A 16,388-nucleotide genomic window follows, 5' to 3' on the forward strand; every position below is an offset into this window, starting at 1 on the left:
CCAAGTTATTTTTTACTTAAAAACCAAACTTGCACAAGCACTGTGTGTCCTTGGTACTATGGATAGGGTGCTTAGAAAATCAGGGCTTTTTATATTTTATTTCTCTAAGCCAAATGTTCTACCAGATCCCACATAATATAATTATTCCCAGTTGGATGGCGAAAAAAGTTTTCACAATACTGCAGTAATTATGCAAAAGAGCAGAACTAATGATACCCATCACTGCTTAACAAATAGAATGGTAAAGAGTACTATAGTTTCAAGTTTTCCTTTTCATGAAGTTACTTTTCCGGCTCTTTGAAGTAACAGTATGAGGCCACTACTGCTTGCTAAGTATCAGTTCAAATATTCACATTTCAAGACCAGCACTAAATGCAATAAAATAAGCATGGAGATAGTTCAGGCAAGGTTGTGTTTTACTGTAGCCCATGTTTGGTCTATTGTTGTAATTAAAGTTGTAAATTACAAAAAGGGACCTGTTCTAGTGCTAAATGGACTATAATACCTTGATCATTATCAGTGTGTTTCAATATAAGCCAAATAAATAAAAAAAAGTATACATACCAACATACCCACACAAGTTCAAATCCTACTTATTGAGATTTTATCTGTAGTATTGACCTTTAAACTTTTGTGTCTGTCTGTCCTTTTATACATATATGATTTCATAGCATAAGCTCATTTTCAGGAGCTTCTAAGTTCATGAAAAAAAATTAGTTCCAGGTGAAACTTTGCATAGAAGGTCTTAACTCAGAAACAGAAGTTTTCATTCTCTTTCCTTCTCTTTCTCTGTCACATATAAAATTGGAAGAGGTCGGTCATTTTTGTTCAAGGAGACTAGATCTCATTGATTTATACTAACTTCTGATTTTAAGTTTGACTTGTTTGCTTTTTGTAATGAATTCAGTTTTTTAAAAATAAAACTTGACACATTCTGGGAACTTGGATCGTAATCAAAACAGATGCCTTTACCTTAGAAACAACAACCTGCTTTGAAATGGCCACACTGTTAATTCTTAAAAAGTGGCTACTGTGTGTTACAAGGTAACTACTCTTCATACTGATGAAATCCAAGGTTCATTCCGCTGATGTCAATGTGGAAACCATTTTGTCTCATGGCTGCTTAAAGATTTTTCAATAGGATTAAATCAGCTGCAAGTCCTTAATATATCAGGGTTTACAATTGTGTCTGAGTTGGAGTCTGTTTCTCATAGAATTTTACCCAGAGACTGACTTAGATTGGCTCCTTAGAGCTAGTCTGATTTTACTAGAAACAACTGTATCACATCAGCCACTCTCATAAACTTGCCTTAAGATTGAATCAGCCCCGACCCTGAAGCAGATGAAAGTTTATCGAGCCTATGCATTCTCCGTTAAGAGTCACAGAAAAGTTTGCATTTAGTTTCTGCAGGATGGCAGAAGTAGAGTATGCTTATTAACCATTCTAGTGGGCTTTTGTCTTGCAACTATGAACCCGATTTTCTGATAAGAAAACTACAGTTGAACTTGGAGAACTTTCTATTAATAAAAATATATACATATTCTTATTTGATTATTTTATCCTTCAAATCACATATATTCCTTTACGGAAACTATGTAGGGTTTATGGAAATGAAGCAAGAGCATGCTCTTAAAATGAATTTTCCCCTAGGTTTAGTACAAGTTAAAAATAATGAAAATGGTTTCAGCATATCCATAATTAACTTTATCCAGTAGCTGGTTTTCACTGCCAAATAGAACATGGTTATTCAATAAAAATAGTGAACTGATTTTCATTATTATATATTTTATTTTCTAAATCTAAACAAACTTGCTTCAGTTAACTGTAGATTCTTCTCAAATTAAACCTGAATCTCAGTATTCTCTACTCTGTAGCTGATTTCATTGAAGTCCATCAAGACCTAGAATAGAGGGTCACTTACAAACTTTTCTTGGCTACCCTTTAACTCCATGATAGCAGATCAAATTCACACTACATATTGAGTTACTACATACTACTGAATACATATTGTATTGATTCTCATGCTGTCAATACCTTAATGATGCATGCAACGGGCTTGAAATGAAAAATGGTCAAGGTGTTAGAGAAACACATTTGCTTATGCCCTGCAGCCGATTCCTCTTTTCCATTAGAGTTTTGTTCTGTGCTGTTACTCCATAAAAATCATCACTAGGCCAAAATAGCTTTCTGCACAAACTGCTTTGATCACAGCCTCTCCCTTGAACCCTTACAAATCTGAACTATTCTCTAAATCAGGTAAATATTCCTAACAATTGCTGAGGTCAGCTAGTCCTACACCATCAGTTAATTTTCATATGTTGATATGTCCTAAGTAATTCTTGCTGTTCTGAGAAAACAATTTTTTGTATATTAATGAAGGTAATCCAACACATATCTTAAGGATATTCTTGATTATGTAGAAATGTTTGAATAAATGTTCAGAAGTTAAGAAGAAAAGTATACATTAAGTCCTCCCAAGTATCAAGGATCATCTCTATAAACATTAAACTTGTAGGTAAGTCTGGAAACTCCTGAGAAAACTTTCTCAAAAGCTTTTTAATAAATTTTTAATAAATTTTAATCATAGCTATTACATGATTTCTAGATGTCTTATCAGAATGTCTCCTGTTAATACTAAATTTCAGGGGGCGCCTGGGTGGCTCAGTGGGTTAAAGCCTCTGCCTTCAGCTCAGGTCATGATCCCAGGGTTCTGGGATCGAGCCCCACATCGGGCTCTCTACTCAGCGGGGAGCCTCTTCCTCCTCTCTCCCTCTCTCTCTCTCTTTCTCTCTCTGCCTGCCCCTCTGCCTGCTTGTGATCTCTGTCTGTCAAATAAATAAATAAAAAATCTAAAAAAAATTCTAAATTTCAGAAGATCATATTCACAACAGCGAATTAGCATGAATTAGCAATAAATTAGCATCATTAAAGTGGAGTGTTCTTAGTATTTAAAATTCACATATCTCTAAACTTCTTAAAGAATAAAGATTTTTTTAAATGATAGTTGTAAGATAATGTCACTCAGTCAAGTATGCTTAATGTTTGAACTTAAGCTATAATAATTCTGTTGGGATTAAAGACTTCTTGAGCTTCTTGAAGATAGAGCCAATATCAAAATTATTACGCAAAATGCGTAAAAAAATATTTCACATTATTCATTCATTCAACAAATTCTTTGAGTATATACCATGTTCCAGGTACTGCTAGGGATACAGCAGAAACAAAGTTCTTGCCTTCATGGAGTTTACACCTTAGTGGGGGAAATCAGATCACAAAATTTATGTGAAACACACACACACACACACACACACACACACCTGTATGTGCTAATGATTGGACTGTAGGACTATTATGAGAGAAAGACAGGAGACAAAAATGATTTGAATTTTTTTTGCCTGAGCAATTATAAGAATGGAAAAGAGGATTTCCCAGGTTATGCAAGCAGCTTCCTAAACCATCTGTGTTATGCCAATGCTTTAATAATCTGACTTCCAAACTTTGCCTATTTTCCCAAGAATCATAAATGACACAGTGATCTTCACATAGGGAGATCATGACACTCACCACCATACCCAAAGTCCCAAAGGACTCTCTAGTTTAATTATGATGCCTTCCTAGTTCTTCTAGCAAACCAAACCCCCAATCAGCTAAGAACAATTCAAGGGAGGGCTATAATTAGAGATGGTTTTCTGGGGTTGGGCCTAGACCTCATTCTGCACAAATACTTGGAGGACAGAATAGTGGGCTAAGACATGGAGTCATGCCACATCCCCAGAAAATCAAAATGAGATGTATAATATTTCTTGGGAGGATTTCGGCCCTGAGACAGCTGAGACTACTGGAATATTAGTGAAGCTGAGTTACAAGAAAGGAAGTGAGGGATGAACTGTTACAAGACCTTACTATTGCTGTCTTTGAGAATTTCTACTTAGATGTTCCATTATGAATATCATGTATCTAAAAGATCACCATAGGTCCAAGTTGAAAACGGCAATGGCAGGTGGGTACTGGGTTTCTGGGCTGCTAGGGTGGTCCAGGGCACAGCTGGGCGGTCCAAGTCAAAGAGTGATGCCCATGGCAAGGAGGGCTCAGCTGGCATGTGGAAGGCCCTCATCTACTTCTTAGCACTCTTCAGCATAGGAGTGAGCATGCTGAACATCTTTCTAACCTGGCATAACAGAAAACATGAGAGACCCGAATTCATCTCCCACCCTCATCTCCACATCAGGTCCAAGCCCTTTCCCTGGAGAGATGGTGATCATATTCTATACTGTAACTCTCATGTAAATCCACGTCCGACTGGTCATGAAGATGAATAAAGAGAACCTAGACCACTACTCAATGTGGACCACAGCACTGGTTTGGACCAGGACTCTGTACATGGACTAGAAAAGCAAATGGGACCTTAAGCTCACCTTCCTTACTTATATCAAAATGTTGACCAGTATACTGATCTTCTGTTCCTTTGCTCATGGTGGGAGATGGATTGAATAAATAACTTACACTGGTCCAAAAATAAATACATATAAATAAAAAACTAAAGAAATAAAATATCACCATAACATTCTAAAATATCTTTTCCAAAATATCACTTTTACAACTTAAGTTCCTTCCCAAAAGGCTCAAATATTAAATATACCTTCCTGGTCCCTACCAAGTGTACTGTTGGTCATTCCTTCACTTCATTAGTTATTCTTGCTGTTTCCTTTGTATTTTTTATTCTCACTGGCCCTTCCATTATCCACTGGCTAATTACAAAAGTTCCTTAATTAGTTTCTTTCACTGGTCTTTCCCTTTCCTAACCTATTCCATATGACACTGCCAGATTACTCTTCTCAAAACTTTTAAAATATTTACTTATAGTTGTCTCACTAGAATGTAAGGTCCATAAAAACAGAGGACTTTTTGCATGTTTATTTTTCTACTTTATCACCAGCATCCAGAATAGTGCTTGGTACACAGAAGGCACCCCATACATACTTAATGAATGAATTAAGAAAAAATTGAATCATTTGCAAGGTGCTTATTTAGATTCCTGCGTGAAAGAGTTGACACAAAGATCAGTTAAACTTGAAGCTTACCTTCTAGGTTAGAGATACTCTACTAAAGATGCTTTTAGAACACATCTGTTCCAAGACTGAAAGAAATCAGGATTTAGACTTGTTGAAATGGCAGTAAAGGCACTGAGGCTGAAGGAACCACATAAATGAAGAGACAAAAGATAGGAAAGAGCACGGGTAAATGTATGGCAAAGGAAATGCCCCATTTAGCTCAAATAAAAGAGATCTTTTAATGGGAATAGTGGAGGATGAGGCTGCAAAGGCAGGATAAAGCAAGATTCTAGGTGGCAGGTTAAGAAAATGGAATTCTTAGTTTTTTTGCCAGTCTTCTTGAAAGCAGAGCCTTTTGACCATCAGAATCAAAATAATCTAGGGCACCTGTTAAAATAGAGATTGTCAGGCCCCATGCCAAAAGTATATTACCTGAAGGTGACACCTGGTGACCTACATTTATTACAAACTCTCAGTAATTTTACCCACACTAATACTTGAGAAACACTGCTATATACAAGGGGACATTAAAAGAACTTGCCAAGTAAATAAATGACAAGTGGTGCTTGAGAAAAATTAATGTGATCAAAATGTGAAGTGGGAGTAGGGACTGGGGGGCAGAGAGACTGCAGGTAGCACCGCCAATGACAAAGTTATTGGCCAGATGACCAACATGGGGATGTGAAATTAAATAATAGATGGTATAGTGGGCATTTCCTCTATGTAGCCTTCACTTTATGAACCCACAATAACTCCTCTCTCCTACAATCCTGTAGGACATATTATATAATTTATCTGGTACTTAGCATATCTTACCTTCCACTGATATTTTCTTTTAAGCCTTTCACTCTATCTCTTAACTAGATTGCAGGACTCTTGGGTCCAGAAATGTGCTATGTCCATTTTTTTTAAAGATTTTTTATTTATTTAATTGACAGAGAGAGATCACAAGTAGGCAGAGAGGCAGGTAGAGAGAGAGGGGGAAGCAGGTTCCCTGCTGAGCAGAGAGCCGGATGCGGGGCTCAATCCCAGGACCCTGAGATCATGACCTGAGCTGAAGGCAGAGGCTTTAACCCACTAAGCCACCCAGGCACCCCTATGTCCATTTTTGCAGATCGTGCGAATAAACCACGTATATAAGGTGAGATGCATATATTGGATGACAGTGATAATGGTGATTAAGATGGCAATATTGATCACCTAACTAGTTGATTCCCTAATATTCTCTAAGCAATATCAATGCACAGATAACACTTACTGCATGCTTAGAATGTGCCTGATATTTTTCTATGTGCACTTAGTATATGTTAGGCATTACTCTGTATCAACTCATTTAATCTTCAGAACTCTGTAAAGTGGGTACTATTATTATCCCCATTTTAAGATAAAGAAACTGAGGCCCAGATAAGTAACTTGCTCAAAGTTGCACAAAAATCACACAAATGTGTGTTAAATGGTGTAGCTGGGATTTGAACATTGGGAATATGTCTCCAGAGGTCACTTTAAAATCATAATCTATATACTCTCCATTTCAGAAAATTTTAAACCTTGTTGTTTTTGTTACTATGTCTTCCTACCAGATGGCAAGATCCATAATTTCAGGGACTAGTTAATTTTGTTTACTATTACATACCTAGTGTGGGCACATAGTAGATCCTCCACAAACACATGCCTTGTCAATGAATGAATGAAAGAATGAATGAATGAATGAAAAAAAAAAGGAAAAAAAAAGTAGGAGAAAAGAGTAGAGGAATGAAGTAACAGATACCATTATGAGTACCTAAAGGACTAGTAAGGTTTTTATTACTGCAAATTTCAGACAGATGGCTTCCCAGAGAATGCCTTCATCAATACATGAATGTATTTTGAAATACTGAAAGGAAAAATCCATTTGCAAGGTGCTGGGACCAGGTGTGTCTATTTTAGCAAATCACTGTATTCAAGAACAGGAAGCAGAGCTTGGAGATAGAGCACTACACTAGGGAACTGAAGACCTGGCTGAGTTCCACTGTTTCCACTAAGTCACACCTGTGTGCACTATGTGGAGAAAAAACTGTCTTTGTTCACAGCTTTCCTTTTGTCAACATGGAGTTAAAATAGGGTAATCTAGGCCAAATTCAAATTCTCAGTTCAATGTATCTGAATCATGCTTCTTAAAGCTGGAAGAGGTTCTGGAGCTCATTGTTTCCAGAGATTTTCACACTACTTTTTAGCCATAGTACTCTTTCTTCAAAGAAAATCCTATGGGGTGACGGGGTAGTGGGTGAGGGACAGGTAGTCAATATGCACAATATGGAAAACAGATAAAAGCGAAGTTGCCCAAGGATGGTTTTATCATGAATGTGATAAGCATGTGGATTTGAGGGCCACAAAACTCAGATCTGCTATCGGTCAACCACCCCTTGATATAATTTTTAAAAAGTTTTTATTTAAATTTCAGTTAGTTAATATACAGTGTAATATTAGTTTCAGGTGTACAATACAGTGATTCAACCTTTCCATACAACACCTAGCACTCATCACACCAAGTGCACTCCTTAATCCCCATCACCTATTTTTACCCTTCTCTCCACCTCGTCCTCATTCTGGTAACCATCAGTTTGTTCTCCATAGTTTAGAGTCTCTTTCTTGATTTGCCTCTGTATCTCTCTCTTTTTTTCCTTTGGCACAACTGTTTTGTATCTTAAATTCTACCTTCTAGTGAAATCATATGGTATTGTCTTTCTCTGATTTCACTTAGCATTATACTCTCTAGCTCCATCCATGCCATTGCAAATGGCAAGATTTTATTCCTTTTTATGGCTAATACTCCATTGTATATATATGCCACATCTCCTTTATCCATTCATCTGTTGATGGACATCTGGGCTGTTTTCATAATTTGGCTATTACAGATAATGCTGCTACAAGCATTTGTGTACATGTATCCCTATGAATTAGTATTTTTCTATTCTCTGGGTAAATACCTAGTAGTATAACTGTTGGATCATAGGGTAGTTCTATTTTCAACTTTTTGAGGAACCTCCATACTATGTTCCAGAGTGGCTGCACGGGTTTGCATTTCCACCAACAGTGCAAGACGGTTCCTCTTTCCCTATACCCTCACCAACACCTGTTATTTCTTGTGTTGTTGATTCTAGCCTCATAGGTGTGAGGTAATATCTCATTGTAGTTTTGATTTGCATTTCTCTGATGACGAATGATGCTAAGCATCTTTTCATGTGTCTGTTCGCCATCTGGATGTCTTCTTTGGAAAAATGTCTATTTGTGTCTTTTGTTCATTTTTTAATTGGGTTGTTCATTTTTGGGGTGTTGAGTTGTATAAGTTCTTTATATATTTTGGATACTAGCCTTTTATCAGATATGTCATTTGCAAATATCTTCTCCCATTCAGTAGGCTGCTTTTTAGTTTTGTTGATTATTTCCTTTGCTGTGCAGAAGCTTTTTATTTTGATGAAATCCCAATAGTCTTTTGCTTTTGTTTCCGTTTCCTTGGATAAGTCAGGAGACTTATCCAGAAAGAAACTGACTGCAGCTTATGTCAAAGAAGTTACTGCTTGTGTTCTCTTCTAGGATTTTTATGATTTCCTGTCTCACATTTAGATCTTTCATCCATTTGGAATTTATCTTTGTGTATGGTCTAAGAAAGTGGTCCAGTTTCATTCTGCCTGTTGTTGTTCAGTTTTCCCAACTCTGTTTGTTGGAGACTGTCTTTTTCATATTGGATATTCTTTCCTGCTTTGTCAAAGATTAATTGAAGATATAGTCATGGGTTCATTTCTGGGTTTTCTATTCTGTTCCATTGATCAATGTGTCTATTTTTGTGTCAGTACTGCTCTGATCACTACAGCTTTGTAATATAGTTTAAGTCTGGAATTGTGATGCCTCCAGCTTTTTCTTTTTCAATGTTGCTTTGGCTATTCAGGGTCTTCTGTAGTTCCATACAAATTTGCAATCAGTAGAATTTATTTCTGGGTTGTAAGGGTGGTTCAATATTTGCAAATCAATCAATGTGATACACATTATTTAAAAAAAGGATAAGAATCATACGATTTCCCAAATAGATGCAGAAAAAGCATCGGACAAAGTACAGCACCATTCACGATAAGAACCCTCAACAAAGTAGGTTTGACCTACTCAACATAATAAAGACCATATATGAACAACCCACAGCAAATATCCTAAATGGGGAAAAATTGAGAGCTTTTTCTCTATGGTCAAGAACAAGACAGGGAATGCCACTTTCATCACTGCTATTTAACATAGCACTGGAATTCCTAGCCACAGTTATCAGACAACAAAAAGAAATAAAAGGCATCCAAATTGGAAGAAGTAAAACTTTTACCATTTGCAGATGACATAATATATATAGAAAACCTGAAAGATTCAACCAAAAAACCCTAACTTATCAACTAATTCAATAAAATCGCAGGATACAAAATCAATGCACAGAAATCTGTTGCATTTCCACACACCAATAACAAAGCAGCAGAAAGAGAAATGAAGGAATCAACCCCATTTGCAACTGGCCAAATTATAAGAGGATCCTAGGAATATACTTAACCAAAGAGGTGAAAGACATGTACTCTGAAAACTGTAAAACACTGATGAAAGAAATCGAAGAGGAAAAAAAGTAGAAAGACATTCCATGCTCATGGATCAGAAGAAAAAATATTGTTAAAATCCATACTATCCAAAGCAAACTATACATTTAATGCAATCTCTATCAAAATATCAATAGCATTTTTCACATAACTAGAACAAACAATCCTAAAATTGTATGGAACCACAAAAGATGCTTGACATATTTTTAAATACATGCTTTATTGTGATATGCTATATGATCTATTTAAAGTTCACAAATCAATGCTTTTTTTCTTCCAAGTTTTTATTTAAATTCCAGTTTACATACAGTGTAATATTAGCTTCTGGCATACAATATAGTAATTTAGTACTTCCATCCAACACCTGGTACTCACCTCAATGCCCTCCTTAATCCCCAGCATCTACTTAACCCACCCCCTGCCACCTCTCCTCTGATAACCATCAGTTAATTCTCTAGAGTTTCTTGGTTTTCTTCTTTTCCCCCTCTCCATGTTTGATTTTTTCTTAAATCCCATATATAAGTGAAATCATATGGTATTTATCTTTCTTTGACCAATTTTACTTAGCAGAATATTCTCTAGCTCCATCCACGTCATTGCAAATGTCAAGACTCTATTCCTTTTTATGGCTGAATAATATTCCATTTTATGGATATACTACATTTTATTTCTTTATTCATTAGCATGTTGGACACTTGGGTTGCTTCCACTTTTTTGTAATTATGAATAATGCGGTTATAAATATTCAGGGACAAGTTTTTGGGTGGACATATGTTTTCATTTCTATCAATTACATATGTAGGAGAACTGTTAGGTTACATATACATAACTCTATTTTAATCTTTTGAGGAACTGCCAGACCATTTTCCAAAACAGCTGCAACATTTACATTTTCACCAAGTGTATGAAGGTTCTAATTTCTCCACATCTTTACCAACACTTGCTATCATCTGTCTTTATGATAATAGCTATCCTACTGGGTGTAAGCAGTGTCTCAAAGTGGTACTGATTTGCATTTCCCTGATGGTTGATGGTACTAAAAGTTTTTTTCAATGTATATATTGGCCATCTATATATTTTCTTTGGAGAAATGTCTATTTTATAAGTGGGTTGTCTTTTTATTATTTACATGTAAGGATTCTTTATATATTCTGGATACAAATCTCTTACTAGATAGGTGATATCAAAACATTTCCATCCATTATGTGGGTTGTTTTTATACTCTTTTAATTTTGATTAAGTCCTATTAACTAATTAGGTTGCTTGTGCTTTTTGTGTTATATATTTAAAAAAACACTGCCTAATCCTTAGGTCACAAAAATAAATGCCTATGTTTTCTTCTAAGTTTCACAGTTTTAGCTCTTACATTTAGATCTTGATCCATTTTGTGTTAATTTTGTAAGTGGTGCTTCTTATTTCCATAAAGTTGGTATTAATATCCCCTCTCATTTCAGATTTTAGTAATCTGAGTCTTCTTTTTCTTGGTTAGTTAAGAGTTTGTCGCTTTTGCTGATCTTTTTAAAGAACTGAGTTTTGTTTCTGTTATTATCTCTATTGTTTTTCTATCTCCCCTTGACATTTAATAGAAGTCACAGAAAAAGTGAAGAGTTTGGGGCTAAGGCAGTAGGAGTTTCCTTTCTATGACCACATCGTACGGGATGGTCCAAGCCAGTTCTTTTCCTACCTGTTGTTTTATTTATTAATAGTATGCAGTATTATTTCTCAAATTTTTGTGTTCAGATTATAAATTATATGGTCACATACAAAGAGCCCTGGAATGAAACAGGATTTCCTGCGCGTTCTAGCCAGCTTCCTCCCAGTCCCCTCTCTTTGAGTATTCTTTGTGGTCTGGCCTCAGATATAAAGTAAAAAAGTGAAATAAGGATGATATAAACCTTGAAGAGACACACTTGCGGCGAGATTCGTGGGGAAAAAAGCTTTTGAGAATGTTTGCCAACTAACAAAAAAAGTGTAAGAATTAGTCTTCATTTGGGTCTCTCTCTAACTCTTCTTTTATTCTTTTATAAACAAGTGTAAACGTGGTTGAGGTCACAGAGAAATATTCTCAAGAACTTCCGTGGATGAAGCAGTCTGTGTTCATGGGTTACTGACTTCCCCATGGGGCAGGGTCCTATATTCTATGCTCCAACTCTACCTGTGCACATACTCTTCTCCAGTGAAGACCACATTCCTTAGTACGATGCCACCCTTTTGAGAGGGAAGGAATATCTTTACTCTTGAATGAGAAGTTACAGGTCTAAGGGGTTAAGAAAAAATGGGGTCACACTACTCCCTTTTGCTACTTGCCTCCCAAACTTAATCAGAACCAAATCTATGAGATGCCAGTAATGCACTTTCTATTCTATTTGTCCTTTCCTAGTCCTACACTTTCTGTACTCTTCAAGGAGCAGGAGATGGTCTTTTGATTCCATCTATTTCAGTGCCCTGATTTGCCTAACACAGCCAAAGGCATGTATGCAGACAAACAAATACACTTTTATCAATTATTGCAGTGTATTTCATTCACAACAGGGGTCAGGAAACTGTACATTCAGTATTTCTAGAAAAACTCTCCACTAATCAAGGGACACTGAATATATTTTAATGTACTTTATTTGAACCTTAAAATCTTTTATTTGTACCTTATTAGTCTGGAAATCTGATCTGTTGTGTTGGCTTGATTACTGCACGTTACTCACAAGACTTCATTTTATTTTAACCAAATGTGCTTATTTTTTCCTGCTATATTTGTCTTTAGACTTTATTTAAGAAAGGATATTTTAGGAACTGAAGTTTTAAAATATTTTACAAGAACTTGTTTGTTAACAAGAATTTGCTTGATATGAAAGTTAAATCACAATGAAAAATCTGGTATGTTCAAGGTTTTCACTGGAACTAAAATGCTCATTAAAAGTCATGGAAAAGTATTACTGCTATTTTTGGCAGTAAAACACAATGATGAAACAAAGCTTCCTTAACAATGTAAAGACAGTGGGACAGTGACTCAAGGCACTGGCAGATACTTTATTTTGATACTTAATGTAGTTCACAGAATACCAGCTGACTTTATCCTTAGGAAGACATTTTAAAAATGGCAGTGATGGATTTTCAGGCCTGGTTACACCTACCAGGAAAATGACGCAACCATTATTCACCTCTCCAAACTATGGTTTTTACTGGCATCTTCTATGAGTTACACTTTGGCACTCTTCTAAACATCATCAGGCTACAAGCTCAGTCTAAATCAAATATTTTTACAAACTAAACAATCCAGTGCTAAAAACTACCCAGGTTACAAAGACCTAATGCTGTTTCCGTTCCAAAGAATGGGTTATCTTATAGGGGGGAAGTGCTTACTACATTAAAAGGGAAATGGTGCTTTAACCCAAAAAAACTAAGCTGTCCAGAGCATTAAAAAAACAGGATCAAACTAGCACTGGCCACCAAGTGACAGACACAACCGGCTAATGACCTTTTCCAATCTCTGTATCTTATGAGACCACATAATAGATTGCTCAGGTGAGTTAGTTCATCTAGTATTGGGTCAGTTAAGTTAGAGTCATACAAAAAAAAAATTCTGTTCACAGCCATAACCTACATCCCTAATTCTGGCTAACATTCTTACAAGTATGAGCCACCATTCACATTATTATTGCAAAAGAATGAGTCCAAGTATATGTCCTACTGATGATAGGTGAGTGCCATTACCTCTGCATGTGGAGTGTGTCTGATTTTCAAAAAGCTGAGGGAATGCAAACAAGCAATGCTGGCAACTGAAACTAATAAAACAGTGAAACTTTCATTTTCCTACATTAAATACAGACACACTAAAGCATATTCTTTGCACTTGCTGCAAGTTTTAATTTGAAATTAGTTATACAGTGCCTGGTACATAATAGACATGTTGAAAAATCCTTGTTGAATGAATGAATGCAAAATACCTGGTTCCCATATAAATCTGGGAAAGTGATATCATGTCAAGTGCTACATAGGTAGTATTTCAGAAGCCATAGCAATTACATCGTACTTTATTCTTTCCCTTGAAAAACAAAGACCATCAGTCTTTACCTGAGAAGTTTTGCAACTGGACTAACTGTTCAGCTCTACTGATCTCTCTTACCTCTTCTTCTTCTTCTTCTTCTTCTTCTTCTTTTTTGCTCTCTCTCACCTCTATCACCTCTATTGATGTTTTTATCATATGGGGCATGTTGGTCATCTACTTTCAGAACCAGCATACGAGCTTCTGCTATGTGCTCAATAATTTTAGGCATGGAGGATGTGTCAGTGAACAAAAAACCAAACTGAAACAAACCCCCAAAACCTGTTCTTGTGGAGCCTATATTCTAAGAAGTAGAAGTAATAAATATAATAAGTAAGTCATATAGTATATTGGTGAATTATAGGTAGTATGAGGAAAAGAGCAGTCAGGGGACACCATGATATCTAAGGAAGGATAGCAATTTTTAAAAGGGTAGTAGTCATGCTAGGCCTCATTAAGAAGGAGACATTTGAGCAAGCGGCTGCTGCTAACGGTCCTCACAGAGGCCTGGTGGTAGGAATCATGTCAGGCATACTCCAGAAACAGCCGGGGGGCGGGGGGCAGTGTGGCTGGAGCAGAGTAAGCAATGGAGAGGGCGTTAGGAGAGGAGGTCAGAGACTAATGGAGGGGCCAGATCATACAGCACCTGGAAAGTCATTGTTGTAAAGGCTTTAAGTTTTCTCTGAGAGAAACAGGAGCCAGAGAATAAAGCTTTTGAGGGGACAACAGGATCATTTAGCTCAAATTTTAAAAGGGTCCCTGGCTGTGGTTTTGAGAATATGAGGCAGGGAGAATAGAATGCAAAAAAGGAGATGAGTCAGGAAGCTACCTACTTAGTAATCTAGGTGAGACGTGATGGCTTAGACCAGGACAAAACAGCAAAGGTGGTAAGAAGTCGAATTATGGGTATATGTTGAAGGTAGAGCCCACAGGATTTCCTGACACATTAGATATGATGTATAATAGAAAAAGAGATGAGTATGACTTCATAAATTTTGGCTTTAGCAACTGGAAAAATGGGAGTTGTCAATGACTGATACGAAAAAAGACTATGGGTGGAGTAGGTCTGAAGGAAGAGAGAGATCAGGAGTTCCATTTTGAACATGTTAACCTCATACAGTGAAATGCCACAATCCTCATATTACCATCCCAGTTCATTCTCCTCATCATGCATTTATTTGTAGATTAAAAAGAAGTCTATGGCCTTTTATATTTTTAGGCCTTCTAGCTAGAATTGTATTGGAAACCTTATATATTTTTTATTCATTATTCATATCATTCATCTTATTCATTAGAACCAACATTTCTCTCACTGCAGTAGCTGGAAATTCTAGTCTACCAATTAGAAATGAAGAGAAGTTCCTGCTTGTCTTTCACTTACCAAAACAAATGTGTTTATAGCTTGTTGTCTTCTAGATTCAAGAACAATTTGGACAAGATGAAATGGCTCTAGAATTAGAATCTGAGGATCTATAGGTCAAACTTTGGCTCTTTCACTTAGCTGTGATGAGACCTTAACATCCTTGGATCTCACTGATGACAACATAAAATAAAGAATACACCTACTTTATAGGATGGTGTGAAATTAAATTAAATTCTATAAGTGAAAAAGTTCCATGCATTGTAAAAAATTATACCAATGTTAGATTTCACACATGACTTTTCTACTGTTTTTGCTCATTCATTTATTCACTCATGCATCCCTCCATCTTACAAAAAGGAATGAAGGTAGATGGAAGTTCTTGGAATGATCTCTTAACAAACTGGTGAAAGATTTCTGAGCAAATTTCTGGGCGTTTCTTCACCCTTTTCACCTTACGCCCTTCTAAGGGCTGCTTAAATAAGTTACCTTAATGATTTATCTTATGTAGGACTGATTCTTTTACAATGAATTCTGCAACCAAACAGCCACATGAAAATGAAAGGACAAAAAAGCCCTGGTAAAATAACAGCAGGCAGCCTGATAAAATAGAAACAGAAATGAAAAGTGGGCCATGTTACACATTATTGGAAGAGTCAACTAGACTGATTCCAAGTCAGAGCAAAGCAAATTCTTAAGAAGACCTGTGAAAGACAAGAACAATGATACATGGCAGGAGAGGAAGGAGTGGGGTTAACGTCAAGGTCTTGGCCCTGACTATTGTCAATTTATTTTGGCCTGCCCTTGATGGCCTTTTATTCTTATTTATGGAGAAGAGACAGTATGCAAGTAATCTTACTCAACCATATGATCATATGGAGGGAGACTGGGAATTTTGCTGACAAAAGAGGGTAGGTGCCCAGTTTTGGGAAGTGAAGGTTTCTTATGAATCTTAATGAGTTAGCAACAGAACAGATTCCTGTGTTATTAAACAAAATTGTGGTAAATACTCTCAAGCTTTAACAACTTTTCCCTAACTGGAGGGGTCTGTGATGAGGATCCTTTAGTAATTTTTTCTGCACTATGTTCTCAGACACAATTTTATTAGGGCATTCTTCATTTAGTTACGGATGGGGGTGTATTCTGACATAAGGTGTGAACTCTTTCAAGGCTGGGAAGATTATAGTCATCCTTGTAACCACAGAGCCGCTGGAACATACATTATAGAGAGTTAATAAAAGTCATTTTCCTGATTCTCCTTCTATTCTCCCATCTCTTTATTTCTGAAAGGCTAACTCCAGAGCTTTTGTAGTGAGTGAGATCTTATATATAC

At 36.4% G+C, this 16,388-nt stretch overlaps 1 protein-coding gene and 1 pseudogene across 4 annotated transcripts in view; one reads left to right on the forward strand and one right to left on the reverse strand.

Moving 5' to 3' along the window:
- VPS13B (vacuolar protein sorting 13 homolog B) overlaps positions 1-16,388 on the reverse strand; it is a 763,452-nt gene that overhangs the window by 218,474 nt on the left and 528,590 nt on the right. The gene's annotated exons all lie outside the window — the stretch shown is intronic.
- On the forward strand, positions 3,995-4,320 carry LOC125099047 (cytochrome c oxidase subunit 6A1, mitochondrial-like; annotated as a pseudogene).

The sequence above is a fragment of the Lutra lutra genome, chromosome 4, assembly GCF_902655055.1.
Source record: "Lutra lutra chromosome 4, mLutLut1.2, whole genome shotgun sequence".
NCBI classification, from domain to species: Eukaryota; Metazoa; Chordata; class Mammalia; order Carnivora; family Mustelidae; genus Lutra; species Lutra lutra.